The sequence below is a fragment of the Motacilla alba genome, chromosome 24 (genome assembly GCF_015832195.1).
Source record: "Motacilla alba alba isolate MOTALB_02 chromosome 24, Motacilla_alba_V1.0_pri, whole genome shotgun sequence".
NCBI lineage: Eukaryota > Metazoa > Chordata > Aves > Passeriformes > Motacillidae > Motacilla > Motacilla alba.
Window position 1 is genome coordinate 2,966,882 of NC_052039.1, and position 20,089 is coordinate 2,986,970.

The following is a 20,089-nucleotide window of genomic DNA, read 5'->3' on the forward strand; positions in this document are numbered from 1 at the left end:
GTGTCACAGAACTGGAGATGGACTCCTTCCTGACCAACTCCATGCACAGGGCACAACTTGCTGCATCTCCTGGATGACTCCAGCACAGGGAAGTTGTACTTTGTGAGCACGCAGCTCTGCCTGCCGCTCCCACTCGCCCTGCCAAGTTTCAGTCATCCAGGATGTGATTTGGAGAGACAGCTCTGAACTCGGCGGGAGAGGCAGGAGTTTCAGCGCAGTGTATCCAGCACTCCCGAGGCGCTCCAGAGCCGCGGCACGGAGCCGGCGTGCCAGCCACTGGTGCATGCTTTTCCAACCAGGGAGATGCTCCGGGGCAAAGGGGAAGGAGCAGCCTTTCAGAGGTACCACACACTCCAAGATGCTGGTGTTTTATGCACCAGCATCTCCCTCCAGGAGGTTTGACTGCAGCTCACCGGGGCGAGTGCAACAACTTCAACCTTTCTCTGAAGGTGCACGGCTGAGCTCTCGGGAATTCCAGACACCCAGAGCCAATGCATTTCACTTATAGCCACAAAGAGTGCCCAGAGCCACCATCAGTAAATCCATGGTCTTGTTGCCACCCTAAAGATATGCTGAGAGCTTTTCCAAGAAATCCCTGCAGCTTTAATACCCGGAATGCCAAAAAAGGGACATTGTGATTCCAGCTATTCTGCCACCCACTCGTGTGCACCTACAGAGCAGAGAGACAGAGGATTGGGCCAAGGCGCACGGAAATAATTTTCTGCTGGCAAAGCTGCCGACTCAAGGAGAAACATAAAACCCTCGATGAAGGGCTTGTCTAGTTTATTATAACATCGCCTTTAATTTATGCGCCTGCCTTTTATGATTGTTCTCTATCGCTGTTCCTGGGGCTTATTTATGGAGGGCCATTAGCACAGAGAGCAGGCCCTGATGAGGGAGCATTTGCAGTCTGCCGGGGCACCAGGATATAAACTGAGCTGAGGAGAGGCAGCGAGCTCTCGCATGGGGCTGCCGGAGTCCTCTCCCCGAAAGCTGAGAAGGATAATTTGATCTCGGAGAGTGATACAACTTCATTTCACGTGGCTGTCTCTGGGCAGGCTGCAGCCTCCTTCACATGCACTTTGCTGAATTCCCTAGTCCCAAACAAACTCAGCAGTGAGTGGAGGGGAGGTGGAGAACTTTGGATCCAGCCGTCCACACCAAACACAAAGACAGGGAAGAGCCTCTCAGGGGTGTGAAAGAGATGCCAGGGTGAGGAGAGGGAATCACAGAACGTTTTGAGTTGGAAGGGGTTTAAAGATCATCTCATTCCAACCCCATGCCATGAACAGGGACACCTTCCACTATCCCTGATTGCTCCAAGCCCTGTCCAGCCTGGCCTTGGATGCTTCCAGGGATCCAGGGGCAGCCACAGCTTCTCTGGGCACCCTCCCCAGGGTGCCAGGCCCTCCCCATCCTCACCGGGAGGAATTCCTCCCCAGTACTCTCTCTAATCCTGTCGTCCTAAAGCCATCAGCCCTTGTTCTGTCCCTACAACACCCTTATAAAGAGCCCCTCTCCAACAAGGGGTCCCTCCACAACTGCACAACGTCCAGGCAGTGCATCCCACGATGCTGACACTGGCACTCATCCCTGCCCAGGCATCCCAGTCCTGTGCCCATCTCATCTCCTTCCAGAAAAACACTTTGAAGACGGTGCAAACACCCCACGGTACACAAACAAACTTCACAAATTATTCCTATTTACAAACATCACTCTCCAATCTTCAACACAACTCAGACAGGCAATCCTATGCTGGTAATTAAAACCACAGGCACCAAAATGATGGGTTAATTAAAGGTCCAACCCACCCCCAAAACACATCGAAGTGCAGGGAAAAATGCATTGGTTCAAACCCAAACGAAGCGGGTAGGTGGGTCTGTTGGCAGAGAGAAGCGATGTAAAATGAATTTGTATGATCAAAACCTTCCCGTACAGTTCGCAGGTAATTTGCGATGAGAACAAAAGCTTTAAATTCATCCACTAAATTATTCACTACAAATCGTCCTCTCGGCTCCTGTGCCTGTGTCCTTCAAGCTGTTCTAGGTGGTGATTACGTCCCCTCGGTGCACGGGGAGGCCTCGGGGAAGCGGCTGCAGGAAAGACGGAGCCGCCGATCCGACACTGGCAGTTTGATTTACAGAGAGAACTGGGGAGAGGAGACAGCAGCCCTCAGGAAAAAAGAAACTTCAAGCTCTAACCATCCCATCAAGGGGCTTTCTGCCTTCTTTATGTGGCGGGGCTTTTTTTGCTCCCTTTCGTTTTCCGCAACAAGCTCCCGCTGCAGGCACAATAGATGATGCTAAATTATTTTGGAATATGCTGAGAATGCCCTGCTTGGCCAAGCGAAGCCTCATAAATCATTCCTCTTCTTCCGCTCCCCTTCCTATTCCTGATCTCTCTTTCAGGCAGTATAATGCCAGCTTGCTGGGGAGCCTATTGCCCTGGCACCCTGGGCACTGCCGAGAGGGACTGGAGCCATTCCTGCTATCGAGGAGACAAAGCCACATGACTGGGACAGACTGGGGCTAGTCGAGCTGCTCTGGTCTCTACACACCAGGTATCAGTTCTGGAGCCCATCTGGGTGCAAGGCAGCCCCACAGCAGCCCGTGGTGGTCACAGTTCCATGTACTGCTGGGAAGGGATGAGAAAAGTGGTTGCATTTATGTGTTGGATATTTAAACATCACCCCTGATGAAGCTGGTGATTACAGCTGAGCTCCTCTCTTGTCACTAGCACAGGTCCCCTCCAAAGCAGGGGAGATGCTGGTGAAGAAGCTGGCAGGGCAGTGTGCCACCAGTGGTCTGGAGAAGAGAGGGAAAAGGAAAGCTGGGGAGAGGAAAGCCCTGCATGGAGGAGACGTGGAACTCATTCAGCATTTGTGCTGTAGCTGGAGTGGCTGCATGGCCCAGGGCTGCCAGCCTGGCTCCTTGCACCATGACTAAAATCACACTTTTCACTAAAAACCCCAGAGCAGAGATACCTCTGTCAAAGGCAGAGGCCCCTCCAGCTGGAACTGATGGGAGGAAAAGCACTTTGGACCAGGAACCACAGTGTGGCAAAAGCACAGTCATTTTCTAATACCTGAAGTGACATTTTCCGAGTTCCTCACACTCAGCTGTGACACTGAAAATGTCATAATAGGGATATGAGTGCTGTGCATCTCTGTGCTGGCCTGGTACCCATCACTCAGGAATGATGGAGAGGCGGCAGGCTTGGGAAGCTGCTGACAAGAAGGAGCAGTGAGCAGTTCTGTTTGCAGCCCTGGGCAAGGACTACACTCCGTTCCCTCCCCGGCTCAGAATAAGGTGGATTGCATCTTCCATGGTTTGGCTCTGAGCTGGCCTGGGAGGACTCAGCCAGGCATTTTGGAGGGGTGGGCAGGATGAGGCAGAGCTCCCTGAGGTCACCCCAGGGAGGAGGGAGCCCTGTTATCCATCAGTGTTCGATGCCCCCAGAGCTGCAGGATGAGGCTCAGGGTACCAGAGGCAGAGCTGGGGTCCCCCAGCCCTCAGCATCAACCCATCCTCAGACCTCCCCACCCACAGACACAAGGGAGGTTAAGCTTGGGTGTTTTAATAACTGCCCTTCTGCCCTCCCCAGGAAAACAAACCCCAAATGCAGTAAGAGCCTCAGCAGCCACCCCTGCCTCTCCAGAGCCTGAGCTTTACGACTCTGTAGTCATTTCTCACTCGTCATGTTTTGCACAGACCAGATGTGACGCATCCTGAACAGCCAAATTTCAGGCCCCTTGGTTATTCCTTAGATGGAGCTGCTATTTTAGACAAGACAGACGCAAAACAAAAACAAAACCTAAAGCAGAAGCAGAGGGAAAAAGCCCTCTGAGCATCACAATGGTGACAAAAATCCACAGCAAGGCATTTGTGTTTGGTTTTTAACCCGGAGGAAGGTGAAAAAGCCAAGTAGGGCTGCAAACATGCCAGGACCACGTATCCCAATAGCCTCGTGGGGCTGGATGGGAGCTGCTGGTGAGCAGGGAGATGCCAAGGACTCTGCCAACACCGGGACCAGGATGGGGGATGACCCTGTGGACTAGAGGATTCACTTGCTGGACTTGTGCATCACCACCTCTCCCATGCCAGCCCCTTTTCTGGGAAAACCAGACAGCCACAAACACGTGGCTTCCCTCCAGTGCTTTTCCCAGCATCTTTGGATCACCCAGCTGCAATTCCCACCTTTGCCATCAGGACCTCTGCTGGAGTCAAAGTCCCTTCAAGTCAGCCCACCCATACCAACGAGGCTCAAGGTACCCAATATTTCATCCCCAGTATCCCAGAAGGGCTGAGGAACATGCGGACGCGCTCCATAAAGCCACTATTAAAGATCCCCTGATGGAGATGGATTATAATTTGCAAATGATTAAAACACAATTAACGGTGGTAGGGAGGTACTCCAGGCTCTGCAAAGGAGCTGTACAAATGAGGAGTTATCAGGACCTTCGGTGTCCTAAGCACCTGTCAATTCTTGGTTGAAACAAGTGCATTAGCCTCGTCCAATATCCATCTAACCTTTCCACTCTCCCTTGCTCTGTTTCCCTGGCAACCAGTTAAAAGTGCTGGAAAAAGGCACAGCTGCTTTCAGAAAAAAGAAAAGGAAGAGGAAAAAAAAGGCAGTGTGTTCTTTTAAAGCACGTGTGCTCATCACTCTTTCCCCCCTCTCTCTCTGTCTCTCCTTTAAGTGTCTGTGTTTTCCCTGCCCAGCTCGGCTCCAACTCCGAGACCTCAGCATGAGCTGCCACGCTCAGAGGGCAACGAGCAGGGTGGGGATGGCTCTGCCATCCTGCTCTCCCCGGGGATGGCCAAATGAACCACAAGCCATTGCAGAAAACCACTTGGGACTGCTGAGAAACGGAGGGGAGCGAGCCCAGGAGTGGGCTTACCATGGGAAGCTGCAGAAAGGGGACATGCCCTCCCAAACCAGCCTGTTCCTGGGGCAGGGGAGCTCAGAGTGCCCCCCTGGCATGCTCCCTGCCAGGCACGTCACAGCAGAGCCACACACAACCTGCACAGCTCTCCGGAGTGTTACAAGCTGAACACTCCGTATTTCATGGTGCTCCCTGTCAGTCTCTGAGCAAAACAGCAGTTTAACAAAGATCAAGACTTGAGGCTGTCACTAAACCCTGCTCTGCAGCCTGCTAAACAGGGTTATTTTTCCTTTCTTGCCTTTTCTCCCTGCTCCTGCCTGCCTGGGCAGAGCCACGCTGATGAGTGTGGCATTTGTCCTGACACCTTTGGGAACTCAGCTCCAAAAGGTGGAAGGAAAATAGCAATGAGAGCAGCCGTCACAAAAGCTGGAGTGGGGAGGATGGTGCTCAAAGCCTGTCACTGCCGCATCTCCTGTCTCCACAGGCAAATGCCAGAGAGGGGCTGGAAACACATCCCCTTCCCCAGGGACAACCCAGCACCCAGAGCAGCCTGCTCTGGGTGAGGAGAAAGGGGTGGAAGAGGGAAAGGTTTTCCAGGTGCTTCAGGAGCTGTCACAAAGGATGGAGTTGGGAATGCAGTCAGGGAAAGAGCAGTGAAGGTGGGATGGCGGTCACTCAGCACCTCTGATGAACCCTTCCATCAGGGCTCATCAAAGCTGGAAAGTGCTGGAGTCTTCAGGGAAGGAGCCTTGTGGTGCTACATTTGCAGGACTGACCATGAATTTTCCTCCAGACCAGAGAGGCTCCAGGGGAACAAAGCCCCTGGGATGACTCCAGAAGCAATCAAGCCTCATTACTCTGCTGCTCAGTGAACAGCTCCATCCACTCATGGATTTGCTGCTCCATGTCCCAGACTGGCTACTGGCACACACAGGAATGGCTGACAGCCCTGTGCCCTTTATCCTGTCCCTCCCCAGCATCTCCAGGAGCAGGGGCTGAGGACCACCCCCACAGCAGCATCCTTCTTACATGGGGGCCAAGGAGCAGAGAGGGGTGGCAGCAGCATGGGGAAGAGCTTGATTGTGTTAATTAATTGCCTGGTTTGAAGAGCCACTGCCACTTTGCACTCAGCATCTTAAACAGAGGGAGGGGGAAAAGAAACAACCCATTAAACAACACACATGGGGGAAAGAAACCAAAACAAAGGAAAAAAATCACCCTAATCTAATGTTTTGCAAACACTGGGCACCCAAACAGCTGATCTTTGTCAGGAACCTTAATTCCAAGAACCACTTAGAGGCTTTCATCAACACATTATAATATTAATCAAGACTCATAATGCAGAGTGATTTGCATGCCAACAAATATATTTACACTGTAAATTGTTTGTTGAGAAGCCTCAGAGAAATATGCAATTCACTGCTATTGAACTTGGGTAGCAGGGAAAAAAAATAAAAGTACCAAATCCCTGTAGAGTTGGTTCCTTCTGGTTTTGGCAACACGACTCATTAGCATGCACTCGCACTTCCATGTGGGTTTTTGCTCCCAGCTGTTTAGCTGGATCACAGCAGTTGGAGGTGGAAAAGCTTAACAAGGTCCTCACAGTTAAATCCAGGTCACTGTCTTCTCCACAGAGCTCACACAGCCTCTGGTAAACTTGGCAGCAAGAGCCAAGGAGTCAAAGCACAACTGCCACCCATGGGTGACTCTGTCTGACCCTCAGAGTCACCCCAGGCTATTTACGCAGTTCTGTTGTGAAAGCCAAAGTGACCCGAGAGAAGTCCTGCTCCCACGAAGGGGAGGATGGGCAAGCACAGGGAACTGAGCAGCTGGAGAGGCAGTGGCAGAGCTTCCAGTGCCCACAGCCCCTAGCTCAAGTCAGCCAAAAAGCCTGAGAATGGTTGGACTTGATCTTAGAGGTCTTTTCCAACCGTAATGACTCCATGATTGCATGATGTCCTGCTGCAGAGGACCATGGCAGCATGTGGGATGTGACTGCTCACTCCTGGGACCTCCCACATGTCCCTGCCAACAGGGAACACTGCTCAGAGAGACAGCTCAGGCTATATCTCAGGCTTCAGGGGCTTGGCCCAGCCTGGCAAGCCCTTACAGACTCCAGGGCACTGTGTGGAGAGGCCAAGAGGAGCAGTTATCCTTATTAACTGCACAGGTTCACAACACAACCTGTATCTACAGCACAGAGGGAGAGGACAAGACAGGGAGGCAACACCACTGGGAGGTCTTTTCCTACCTGAATGATTCTATGACTCCAAGAGCATTCAAACAGTTTGCACACTGATACCACCCTTCCCACCCCAAGGGATCTTCCCCTCCTTTCCCTCCCACTGCTTTTCCCCCCTGCACCCCTGCTCTTTCCCCCGCGGTGTGCGGGTCCTGCCGTGTCTCGTGTAAATGAGCGCCTGCTGTGCTTCCCATCCGGACCCTCCCCTCCCCGCCTGCCTGGGGCTCCGGGGCTGGAAAGGATGATTAGCAAAGGTGTTAGAGGAGAATTAAAGGGAGTATTCTGTGGTATTTCTCTAAGCTGCTGAAGAGCGGATTAGCTGGAGACATTGATCTCCTGGTTCAGAGACCTTCTAAAGAGCGAGGCAGAAAAATAATGGGAGGGAGGAGGGGGGAAGCTAATTAACACTTCCAGGGTAGCAAGCCCTCCATGTGGAGCTGGCATTAATAGACTGAATAGAGGATGCCCTGGTCAGAGTAAGCAGTGCTTGTTCATCCAGTGGGTTTCCTTGTGTGGTGACTGGGAAGGAGCTGGGAGACAGCACCAGCACTGAGGAACAGGAGATCACAGAATCACAGAAAACACAGAAATCACAGAACCCTGGAATGGTTTGGGTTGGAAATGACCTTAAAGTTCATCTCATTCCAACCTCCTTGCTGTGGGCAGGGACACCTTTCACTACACCAGGTTGCTCAGAGCTCAGTGCAACCCAGCTTTGAACAGTTCTGGGTATGGGGCATCCACAACTTCCCTGTGCAACTTGATGACACAGAGCAGCAGAGAACCCTGTCTCAGGTCACTGCTGTCCCCGTGGAGTTGGAACAGGACCAAAGGCTGCTCTCACACAGGTACCTCTGGCCACATCTGGTGTCTTTGCTCCAGCTTTTTATGGGAAGTCAGAAGCTGAAGATGCACTCCTGCATCCTGGCCAGTTATCCTACCCCCAGTTAGCAGATACTTTGGGATGACACCACATTGCTGCTTTCAAACCCGCCATGCCACCCCCATGATGAGCAGGGAAATGATCTGAAAGACCAGGAAGCATTGCAGCAGAGCACTGAAAATCCCAGGAATAAACTTTGCAGGTGCGTCAGGTGGTTTGCTCTGTTTGCATTTAATACTCAGTTTCTCTACGTGTGCGCAGTGCAAGTCCCTAATCCCTGCTCAGTAATTACCAACATTAGAGGACCAGAGCTCAGTCCTACCCATCCGTGCTCACTAATGCCTGCACAAGCATCTCCCTAACCCTCGCCGTGCCACGACATTAAGGACGAGCAGATGCCTTCAAGCTCTCCATTCACAATGATTGCCCTACAAAAACATCAGGGAAGGAGAAAGAGCTTGGTTGGGGGCGAAGGGGCATTTTATTTGATAAAATCATAAAGAGCAGTGCATTCTGCAGAGGAAGAATTTCTGAGACATAAATGTCAGGTTTATGAACAATTGAGCTGTTCTGTGCTTGCCCGAAATTGCTCTTTAAGGTCAGTGCTGTAAGTGTTCCCTCGGGAAATGGACTGCGGGACAAGAGCCAAGCAGGGAATGTGGCTGTCCTGTCACCAAAGTGGGGCAGGGCCACAGCACCAGGGCCACAGCCCTGAGGTGTGGCTGCCCACATGATCCCAGGCACCCACACACACTGCCATTTTGGGAAAAGCCTCGGGAACAGGAGCATCGCTGCCTCCAGCCTGCTGCAGGCCAAGCCCTGTGCTGACACTCCGAGGAAGCATCGACTCCCTCTCAGAAATGCAGATTTATCTGTGCAGCCACAGCACTTGCATTGGTTGTGCCAAGATGCTGCACTTCACCTTGGAATTGAAGTGATGGGACACAGACAGACCCTCTTCCCGACTGAGGGCAGGGGTCCCTCCTGCTCTGAGAGTGCTCCCTCCATGGAAATGAGTGTTATTTTAGCAGAATTTGGTAACGCAAGGCTGTGAGTCCACAGGGGAACCATAGAAAAGCCCTAGACTGTCTTCTCAAGAAGACAACAAGCTGAGCACGCTCCAGATGCATCTGAATCTCCAGGAAAGACCAACTAGATGTGGCTTATCCAGCTTAGCAGTTGGGATGGCTGAGGGCCGAGGGGGCTGGAGGCAGTGGAGGTGTGAGCCACCAAGGACACTAAGAGGCCACTTCACTTCAGTCTAGGGATGAGAAATGCTGGCAGGAGCAGTTAATGCTCCAGCACACCCTTGGGTGCCAAAAGGGCTCACACATGACACCCAATTTCACAGCTGCACACACAGGGTCTCCCAGCCTTCCCTAAACCAGGCAGGGTGACAGAAGACTGAGCCTGGAGCCACAGATCCCAGGATGCCTCTGCTCCTCCTGCCTGCCCACCAGGGAGGACATCCCATGGGGGACCCACAGGGCTCTGGAAAGCAGCACAGGGCATAAACCAGAGCAGGGTGGAGCTGGGGAACCGCTCTCACAAAGATTAGAGCAAACAGCCTTGAGAGGAAGCAGGAAGGGTGAACTAACACAAGGTGTTTTATATTCCTCTGGGTTGTTACAACGGGACCTTGATGGGCCATATGGTCTTGTCTTGACCCTTAAATCATCTTCTACCCTTCTAACAGCAGCCATCGCTGTTGCTGGCTTCCATTCCTTGTTATTCTTGGCACTGGGAGGCCGGGAACGTGAGGCAGCTGAAGCCCGTAATGAGATGCATCAGATGGAGACCATCTGGAAGGAGCATCCAACTTTAACCTTGAGGGCTACTTGGAAAAAGACCTTCAGCCAGCAAAAGCTGCCTTCCCACCGACTAACAGCCACCTCTCGACTGCTCCTCCCAACATTCCGGGGTCTTGGGAGCCGTCAGCCTCCAAAGAGCCCAGCACTGAGCCTCCTGCCCTTGATGCCTACAAGAAGGGCTGTCCATCTGCTCCCTGCCAAGGCTCCGTGTCCTCATGTGGTGGGAGAGCGGTGGAGCAGGGCAGGAAAGCGGCTGCAGGCACTCGGGGGAAATGGGACAGCCGACAGCCAGGTGGGACGCGGCCAGAATAAATCAATTATCCAACGTTTATCATCTGGAAAGGCAGGAGGAGACTGGGAGGAAGCTCCAGCTCTGATCGGGAAGCTGCAGGGGATGGCTCTATCCGCTGGTGTTTTGGACTCTCCTTGCCATTCCCCTCACCCTGTGCTCCCAATCTCCTTTCACTAATAGCCTATCCTTTGCATTTCCAGATTCACATCTACTTAAGGGCCACTGACAGACAATGTTGACAAATCTTGCCTGGCCATCCGGAAGGAGATCAACTTTGCCACTAGCAGAAAAAAAAACATTTTCTAAACAACTCAGAGGCTTGTGCCTTTGGTTCCATCTCAATTAGAAAAGAAACCCACAAAAATGGGGGGGAAAACCCTTTATAACTGAAGTTGCTGCGATGAGAACCTGCTCCAGGTAGATAAAAATGTTTCCTATCAATGTGGACTTGCTTCTGGGGTGAAAAAAGCTGGAGGGATTTGCACCAGTAGCCTTAGGACCCCAATTTCATGGAGCAAAGTCCCAAAACACCTCTAAGCCTGCACTGAAAGCCAGGAAAATCTGTTACTTCAACCATTTGTTGAAGTGCTTCACTCAATTGTGCCTTTGTTCTTTCCATTTTTTTAATTAAGATTGAAAGGCCGAGGCTGTAAAAAGAGGCATCGGGAAGCTGCACGAAAGGGAACAGGGAAAGTTCATTTGAATGGAAATTGAGAAGCCAAATCCTTGGAAAGGCTTTCAAAAGCCACCTTAAATGACTTTCTTTGTTGTCTGGCAGGTTAAACACCTCACTGGAATTGGGATATCTGTCTTGAAATGCCTCTGCACATCTCCCCAAAGGCTGCTCTCCATAGCCTGGCTGCACATGGATGGGTTTTTTTAGGAAAGAGCTTGTGCCAGGGCCAAACAGGAGCAGGATGCAAGAGGAGAGAGGGAGAGAGATGTACTGTGCTGCCTTTCTAAGATCCAGGGCTTCTCTGACAAAGAACCCTCTAACAGCCCAAGTACATCCCCACAGCCTGACCCAGACGCCGCTTGAGATTATGTGAGAAGGATCAGGCAAATCGTTTCATATCAAACATCCCCCTGAGACACACTGAGGAAAAAGATTCATTAATAAAAAAATCCAAACGAGCAGCACTTAGGCAGAGAGAGGCTGGGATGGAAATAGCAACCCCAAAGGGCTTCGGGAGGGCAAGCTTTCCTTCATACCAAGGGTGACCAGAGGGGACAGCTGAGCTCTGCCAGCTGCACAGGCAGCTCTGCTCATGGCAAACATTATCAGCTCCATGCTGAAGGATTTATTCCAAACCACAGACTTCTGCTGTCCAGCCAGGCTGGCTGGCATGAATCATCCACACACCCGACCTTAATTTAGCATCTGTCCATCCATCTCAGTGAAGTGGATGCCAATGGATAGAGGCCCTGGGGCAGGATCAGGCTCACAGGATGCACATCTCTAGGAGAAACCCAGCAGAGAAGATCCTGAGAGGTAAAACTCCAGAGATCCTTCTCACAACATCTACAAACTTTAATTCTCCAGTCAGGACTGGGCAGCAAACAACACCAGGGTGCTCTCAGAGGACTTTGCTCCCACCCCTGGGGCTCAGACAATTTCATTTCCTATTTCTCCCTATATAAATCTCTCAGATGCTGTGCCCAACGACCCAAGCTGACTTCTTGGGGAAGAAAAAGCCTCTCCCTGTACAACCATCCATCTCATATTTGTCCACTAAAGATGATTTAAACCTTTCTCCAACGTGCCTGGTGCTGGTCTGGACCTCAGAAGAGGCACAGCACCAGCCACCATGGACAGGTGAGAGAGAAGCAATTTTGGCAAGACAGGCTGACACCACTCATTAAGAGAAGGGCTAATTAGTGGGGTGGAGGGGTGAGCCAGGATAAAAGAGACAACTTTGGAGCAAACCTCCAGCTGCAGATCCAGCATCTCCACTGACAAAGCCACCTCTTGGTGTTCTTCAGGCCAAGAATGCTTGTGAAGCTCCTCACATCTGCTCCCTGACCTAACAAAAGCTCCTGGAGCAGCACAAAAGAGCTGGGATTCCTCAGCCTTTTCCATTTGTCATTCCCCTCTCGCTGTCAGCATCCTCATCCCTTCAGCAGGATGAAGGTGCCTCCGCTGGGCGCGGGATGAGGTGCTGATAACAGGGAGCCACACAGGGAGCGTGCGAGCCACCCCGCTGTGTTATTAATACATGAACTTTGCCACCGCCCTCCCACGCTGCCTGCTGATTTTTATACCATATTGCATAATTAATCTGTCAACATTCTGTGACGAGGTATAAATATTAATAATACGATCACACAGTTGGCTGTTGCTTTTAAAATTCAAACTTGGCGAAGATAAATCGCGCACTTAATCTTAGCAAGCTTTGAAGAGTGTATTAAAAAGGGAGAAAAAAATAATAAGGGGGGAAAAAAAGGATACATTTGATTTTGCAACAGGATTGTCTGATTTTACCTGGGTTTATCTTTCTCTCTGCCTCTCCCCTTTCTGCACATGTGTGGGTGATAGTAGCATTTTCTCAAATATTTGGGTGCAAGTACCAAAATGGGGTGGCGAGGGGAGCCCACAGACAAACTGTGCCCAGGTCACTAGGTTAGGTCTTCCTACATACATTCAGCTGGGGAAAAAAAATTAGGAGTGGCTTAAAAAATGCCAATGAAAGCACTGTTTAAAGGGTAAAGAATAGGGGAAGAGTGCATCCTCACAGAGTTCTGAGCTGCATTTAGTGCCATCCCAAAGAGCTGGATGCTAAGGCACTGGTTCCCAGTTGAACCAACAGGAATGGGAAGCTTAAAGCACCACCAACGTCACAAATGCCTTTAAAAACATAACTCAGGAGGCCCCAGCACTGCTCAGCACTGCAGAAAGTGACTGCCTTGCAGATATGAGTCGCCCAAGGAGAGTTTCTGAGCTCTTTGCCACATGTACAATCCTCGCAGACCCTTCCCTTGACAGAGGATGCTCGGACTGAGGAAAGCCTGTGGCAGCTTGCAGCTGAGATCTCTGAGCATCAGCACCTCTGTGACTCCCCAGACCTATCTCTGATTAGCTTCACTAAGAGCCTTTGCAGAAACAACTTCCCTGCTTGTTCTGGGCTCCAAGACCTCAGTAATGCTCTCTGCCTTTCCTGCTCCAGCCTCACGATCCCAAGACTTCAACACCCCATAATTTCCACATATTGTTCATCTCCAGTTCAGATGTTGCCTCTTCTCGTGCTTGCTCTGCCTCCCAAGATAAAAAAAACCCTCTCTGCTCACGATGTAACACCTCGTGACCCATGGGAATTCAGCCTTTTCCATGCCCATTGAGTCCCAGCTCATGTGCTCTTCCTAACCCTGCTTTTGTTTCCAAAAGAGGAAGGCAGGGAGGGGAAAAAAATCATCACGCCATCCGCCTCCCTAGTACAAATAAAGCACAGTGATGGCAAACTCTTCCCTCAATACTCCAGTCACTTTGTTTTACAGAGTACTGAAATGAAAGGGATACTTTAGATTAAAAGATTTGTTTAATGGTCTGATTAATTCATTCCAAACAGACAGAGACTGTTCTGAGGATCTCTGTTAGCTCTTAACCTTTCCAGCTTGGGGTTTTTTTGTGTATAAGCGAGGATGTGTTTTAATTTAATATTCAGCGCCTGCTGCGCTCTCTCTGGGCTGGATCACATGGCTTTTCTTCTGCACATGGAGAAGGGACCAAATGCTTCTTAAAATAAACAGAGAGGAGCTGGTAAACAAGGAGGGCAAAAGCAGGAGGGCTCACCTGGTGGCCTGCACACGCCACGGGCAATTACCCCATTCACCCTGGTTCAGTTCACAAAATTAATTAGCGCTGAATGCTGCTGGTCCATATTATTTATGAGCTAATGAGCAGGAGAAGCTGCAAATCCAAAGGCAAGCGCACCAGGTGGCCAGAGGCAAGTTTCCAGCCCTCAGGAAGGGAGGGAATCCTAACCCATGATCCCAACAAGAAGCTTTGCAAAGCTGGACTGGAGCTGGGAATTTGAATGTGAAGGTTTTGGGGAGGGGAGCTCACCTGCGGATGGCAAGGCCTGAGGGGAAACTGATCCTGTTCCTTGGTTTTTGGAGACCTGGACCAAAGAGCAAGGGAGCTGGGCAGTGCCCTGTGCCCCACCTTCATGGGCTCCATAGAGCAGCTACACCTGCACCCTGCAGGTCACCAGGTCCTGGCCACTGCAGTGCCCGTGTGCCCTCAGTGCACGCAGGGCACCATGGCCATGGCCATCCTTCACACAGACACAGTGTCCTGGGCCTTCTAATGGCCCTGGTGCCTTCTGCTCCTCCAAGGAGACCTGAGGAATGGCCATCATCAGGCATGGGCACACCCTGTGACAAGACAGATGGGTTGCAGGATTGGCACTTGGGTTAGAGGTGACAGAGCTTCAGCACCCGGCTGGCAAAGGCCATCTTGCTGATGGCTGTCACTGTCATGCTGGAATTCAGGAGGCCTGTCATGTTATACCTGCTTCCTGCAGGATTAAGCTGTTTCCCTTTCGCTCTGTCCTCCCTAGCTGTGAAGACAGATTCATCCTCCGATGGAAACACAGCATCACTTTGCCAAGGGGGGAAGGGACAGTGACAAACAGGTGCAGGAAGCACTCCCACCAAACCCCAGATCAAACACCACACTTTGTCCTCACTGCCACAACCACTCTTGTCCTTGGCTGCGTACACGCTCATCAACCCTGAGGACAGACAAGCTCAGCAAGGCGAGGGGAGATGATCCCCAGGCACAGCTCAGGTGTCAGCCTGCGAGAAGGGGAAGCAGCATTTTGTTTCTGCCTGACGTGCTATCACTTACGCGGGATCTCAGCTCTGCTCTTGCCTTCACTCAGCCCCCTCCTCTACAGCTGAGGAGAAATAACACCGCTCGCTTCAAGTGAGGCAGAAAGTTCAACGCTGGCATCTGCTAAGAGTACTCCAGTCTAGTGCTCATCTCTCACGCGAGCCTCCAACCCCAGGCTTCTCCCCGACCGCTCCCTCCTCCCAGAGGACTGGAGCAGGTTAGGAGAGCTCCATTAACATAAATGTGATGATTTTGGGTTGCATGGACAATCTCCAAGCCAGCAGGTCACGAGTGCCACCCCTCTTTCAGCCCAGGCTCAGAGCCCCCATGAGCGCAATGTTATTTCCATGTGCAGCCTCCTGTGTGTTCAGTCTCACAATTAATTTCATCTGACTGATCTCTGTTTGCCTGTTTTACTGACAACATATCCCCCCACAATACCAATTCCAACATCCACAAATGAAACAGAACCCAAAAAAATCAGCTGCCCAGCCAGAACATCATTTTACTTTATTCGCCTGTTTATTATTTTTCACCCCATATGCTCACAATTATTCTTGTTTCCATTTTGCTGCTTAACAAGCAGAGGGGAGGGGGAAATCACATTCTCGAGTTTTTCCCTCTATCCGCCTTTCCCCCTTTTTTTAGCACAGAACAGATGTTTCCCACGTCAGTGTCTCTCTTGACAAAGGCAGTCTTTTTCTGGTGGGAAAAAGATACTCAAAAGGAAATTTTCCTCCAAGCTCTACTACCAAATTTTTTTCAGGTTTCCAAGAGCTCTTCCTGTGGATCCAGCCAGAGCTCAAGACTGAGCACATCCTCTGGGTTATCCCAGCACACTGGGCTGCCTGGAGCAGCCACCCAACCTTGCTCATGACCTTCAGGGCAGTTTATACAAAAATAGCACAATAACAGAAACTACCATTAATGGGAATAAATAACGTCCATTAACGCCAACTGCAACTGTCCCATGAGGGGAAAGGAGTCCAGAATTAAAGGTATTTAATTAAAGATGTTTCAGAAATTTAGGTTTGACAGATAGAAAGAATTCTTTACAGTGAGGGTGATGAGGCCCTGGCACTAGGTGCCCAGAGCAGCTGTGGCTGCCCCATCCCTGGAAAGGTCCAAGGCCAGGCTGGATGGGGCTGGGAGCAACCTGGGACAGTGGGAGGTGTTCCTGCCCATGGAAGGGGCTGGAATGAAATGTGCTTTAAAATCCCTTCCAACCCAAACCATTCTGATTCCATAAAGGGGTGTTAGCACTATAGGAGGAACCCACTCACCTAAAACCACATGGATAAAACCACATCTAGACCGCAGTGAAGGCACAAACGAGCACCAATGGCCTTGACATGAGACAAAGAGAAAGGAGGTCCCCTCAGATGCCTTCAGGGGCATCACAGTCAAAACAGTTCAATCCCAGGGCTTGGTGCCAGGACCTCTGGCTATTTTTTGGCTCCTTGTTATCTACTGTTCTTATGTTCTGACTGTGCCTGAATTGATTTGTATGAAAAATGGGGATGATAATGGCCAGCTAACAGTGGCAATCTTTGAAATACTGGCTCTGCTAAAACAGATGAGCTGTCTCAGCTTACAGAAGCGACCCTGTGAGCATCACCAGAGATGGAGTTCTCTTTTCCTAGAGTGAACAATAAATCACCAGCTCATCTGTGCTCTGGGATAGTCAGGGAATCGGGGTAGCGGTCAACAAGGTGTGCTTTGGCAAATTCTCCCACAAGCATCAGCCACTGAATACTGTAGCACTGGCAGAGAGAGGAGAGCACTGGGGCTCACTCTGCCTCTTCCTCCAGCTTCCCTCTGCATGAAGAGAACCATGTGCTTGAAGAGAAAAGCAAATAAACCTCTTGCTGCAGAAAAAGGCCAAAGAAGTACAACCTGTGTGTATGTGGGGCCTGCAAAACTCCCAACTACTCTTGCTTGAGCCAGTGGCACAAACTGGCTTATCATTTCCAATTCAGGCTATTCTATGATTTTATGACTCCATGTTTGGCCAAGAGTTCCAGACATGACACTCCAGGACCATTTTCATGCATGAAGCAAACCCCATGCCCACACTCCCCAGCACATTCCCACCCCATGCCCAAATCCCAGTGCTTTGGAGCTGCATCTCCTCTGGAGCTGCCGCGATCACTGCCAGCACCAGCCCCTTCCCCAGGACGAGAAACTGTGCATTATTTGCTAAAATAAATTTGACATTAATGAGCAGGAGTCTCGCTGGCAAAGGCTCACACTGCGCAGCAGATGTGATGCGGGCTCACAGCTCCTTCCCTCCCTGCCGGGTGGATGGGAGGAAGAGCTGGAGTCACGGAGCTGGTGTAACGCGGCCAAGAAGACTGCGTCAAGAGGGACTGTCACCACCGGTGCCAAGCCAAGACGTCCTCCCAGCAGCAGCCTGGATGCTTTTTAAAGAGGCAGGCTGGGAAGGAGACAGATGTCACCCCTGATAGACAGGGCAAAGGCAGGGGAGGGCTGGCACCGGGGCTCTGCTGCCCCGGAAATGCCGACATGGGACACGGACATTTGACTTCCTCTGGAAAGTGGGCAGTGAGTGATTGAAGCATTCATCTGAAAGCACTTGTTCCCTCCAGAACATCAGCTTCAGATTCAAGCCAGGCAGCTCAATTCCTCATCCTCTGTGCTCAATAAACCCTGGTCCATAAAATTTATTGCCTGCTTCTAGATGACAACTGTAGGAAAAAAAAAAAATCCCATGCTGTAGTTGTGTCTCATGTAGACAGCCTTTACAGATGGCATCGCCATGGCTGATTTACGCGAGACAAGAGGCAGACCAGACCTGAGTCCTGGGAAAAACCCCATACCTGGTCAGCAACAAACACCTTCTCCTTGGCCCCATTCTCTCTGAGCAATGCCCCACTCCACAGGTCAGCCACAGCATCCTGGGGAAAGTTCCAGTGCATCCAGGGACCTGGGAGAACCAGAGCTCACTCACAGCCACCTGCACCAGTGTGTGCATCACTATGAAACCCACATCCTCCTGCCCCTGCGTGGGAAACATACAGAACAGGCAGACAGAAGGCACAGGGAGCACAGCCACGGCAGGAAAGCTCTCTCTTGGCCCAGAAATGTTGCAGTAGGACCTGCTGCTCTCATTTTTACACTGACTGTCACAAGGAGTTCAGTCCTCCTGAATTACACACTTCAAAATCCAGAGTGGCTGCTCAGCCCCAGGGCAGTGCATGCTCTTTCCACAGCTCAGGAAGGGCAGGTATGAGACAGAATAAAACCAAGCATCCACTGACCCTGAGAAAAGGGCAAGGACTCAAGTTAACTGGAGTATCTGTGGTGCAGGAAGAGGCTCAGACAGATCTGGAGTGCCTGGGAGAGGAGCAGGGAGCAAAACCATAAGGGTTGGGGAAGGTCAGCACTGAAGGAGGCAGGACTGATATCCTGGAAGACACAGTCCCTTCACTCTCATCCCCACCAAACTCACTGTGGCCATGGAAGTGAGGGCTGTGGAGCAGAGCAATGTCTCTGCCACACTCTGCCCCCCTGTGAAAGCTTCACTGACAACAGGGGAGAGACGCTGCGACAGCAAAGTTCAGAGCAGGTGAGGACCCAAACCACACAGCATCCATGTGTGAACACAAGGCAGTCTCCGTGAGGCTGGGTGGAAGTCAGGGTGGGGATGACCTCCTGAATCCTCCTCCATGGCACAGGGGCTAAGGGGCTGGGAGAGTGGGGAGGCAGCAGGAGGAGGGGAAAAAAATGGAAGAGAAAAAGCCATGGTGAATGGAGTGGAAAGATTTCTGAAGGAGCCACATTTGTCACATTAAAGTGAGTGAAAGGCAGTGCAGGCGCTTCCCTGCCTGTCAAGTGTGTTTGTCTCTGGTCCTGGGAATTTTCATTATTCATTATTCGCCTGGCATGGATAGCAACAGGAGCACGAGGTTCTGTCTAATCCCCACCTGATAATGCATTTCTGATAAGCGTGACGGAGCCGACGCCACTGACCAGATTCACATTTCCAGCGGATAAAATGCCATTTACAGTTGGCAGGCGCTGAAAATTCAGATTGGGGAGATAAGGGAAGGTATGGGCAATGGGTCCCAAGGGCACGAGGGATGAGCAGTGACGTGTGCCTGGGGACAGAGGTGACATCCGCACTGCTGCCTTGCCATCTGTGGCAAAGATGAACGAATGCAAGTGTTTAATATTATAGATAACCCAAGTGAGGACAAATCAGCACAGGAAGAGTTTTGGGTAGACTTGTCCCATCCAACCTGAGTCTTCCCTCTATTACACACAATCTGAGAAAACAGAGGCCAAAATTAACCCCCCGGAGACACAGTTCAGAGCTCCAGAAGTGCATAGTGCTTGGAGAGACAGCTAATTCAGAGCTGCCTGGGGTCCGTGTCCACCAGCAATTATCATGCCTCGGATCAACCTCATTGACTCCAATCCTACCACAGTACAATGCTACAGCAATGGGCCATTAATATTTATCAGACTTCATACGAGGAAAAATGGCTTGTATGATATGTTCTGTGTAATTTATGTCATGTCTTTTACCACTGGGTCATGGCAGAAGCCAGATAACAATAACCTTGTCAACCATCAGGATTTATAGCCTGGTTAAAATACATATAAAGGCACCTGCATTATTGCAGCCATAAGTATTTCAAGTGTGAACACTCTAAAGAAGAGGGGTTGTTGGGAGAGGGGATATGGCCAGAGGGCAAAAACTGTGGGTATTTGCGAGAGAGAGAAAATTTAGGTCAAGTGCATATATGAAACAAGTTCTTGATGCCAAGATCTACAGGGCAATGCAACCATCTCCCTGGAGGAAGGAGGAGATGCTCCATTGTTTTCAACAACTGAAAGTAGATTGGATGGAGAACTAAATATTACATATGATGGAGAGGAGCTCACACGCTAGCACGGGGAGAGACTAAAATACAACCCACTGTGAAAAGTGGCAATGGGGAGATGGCACAGCCTATCCATCCTATTCCGCAAAGCAGCTCCCCACACATATCCAGAGCTGGAGCTGCTGATTTTGGGTGACATGCACAAGCTTGTAATGCTTCTGTTCCTGGCAGACATGTGGAGTCAGCCCAGAAGGAGGGAGCAGAGCCTCCCCCCGACTGCCATGTGATGAGCAGG

At 50.9% G+C, this 20,089-nt stretch overlaps 1 protein-coding gene across 6 annotated transcripts in view; it reads right to left on the reverse strand.

Annotated features, from left to right (window-relative positions):
• Positions 1 to 20,089, reverse strand: part of OPCML (opioid binding protein/cell adhesion molecule like) — a 297,413-nt gene that overhangs the window by 38,800 nt on the left and 238,524 nt on the right. The window lies entirely within an intron of this gene.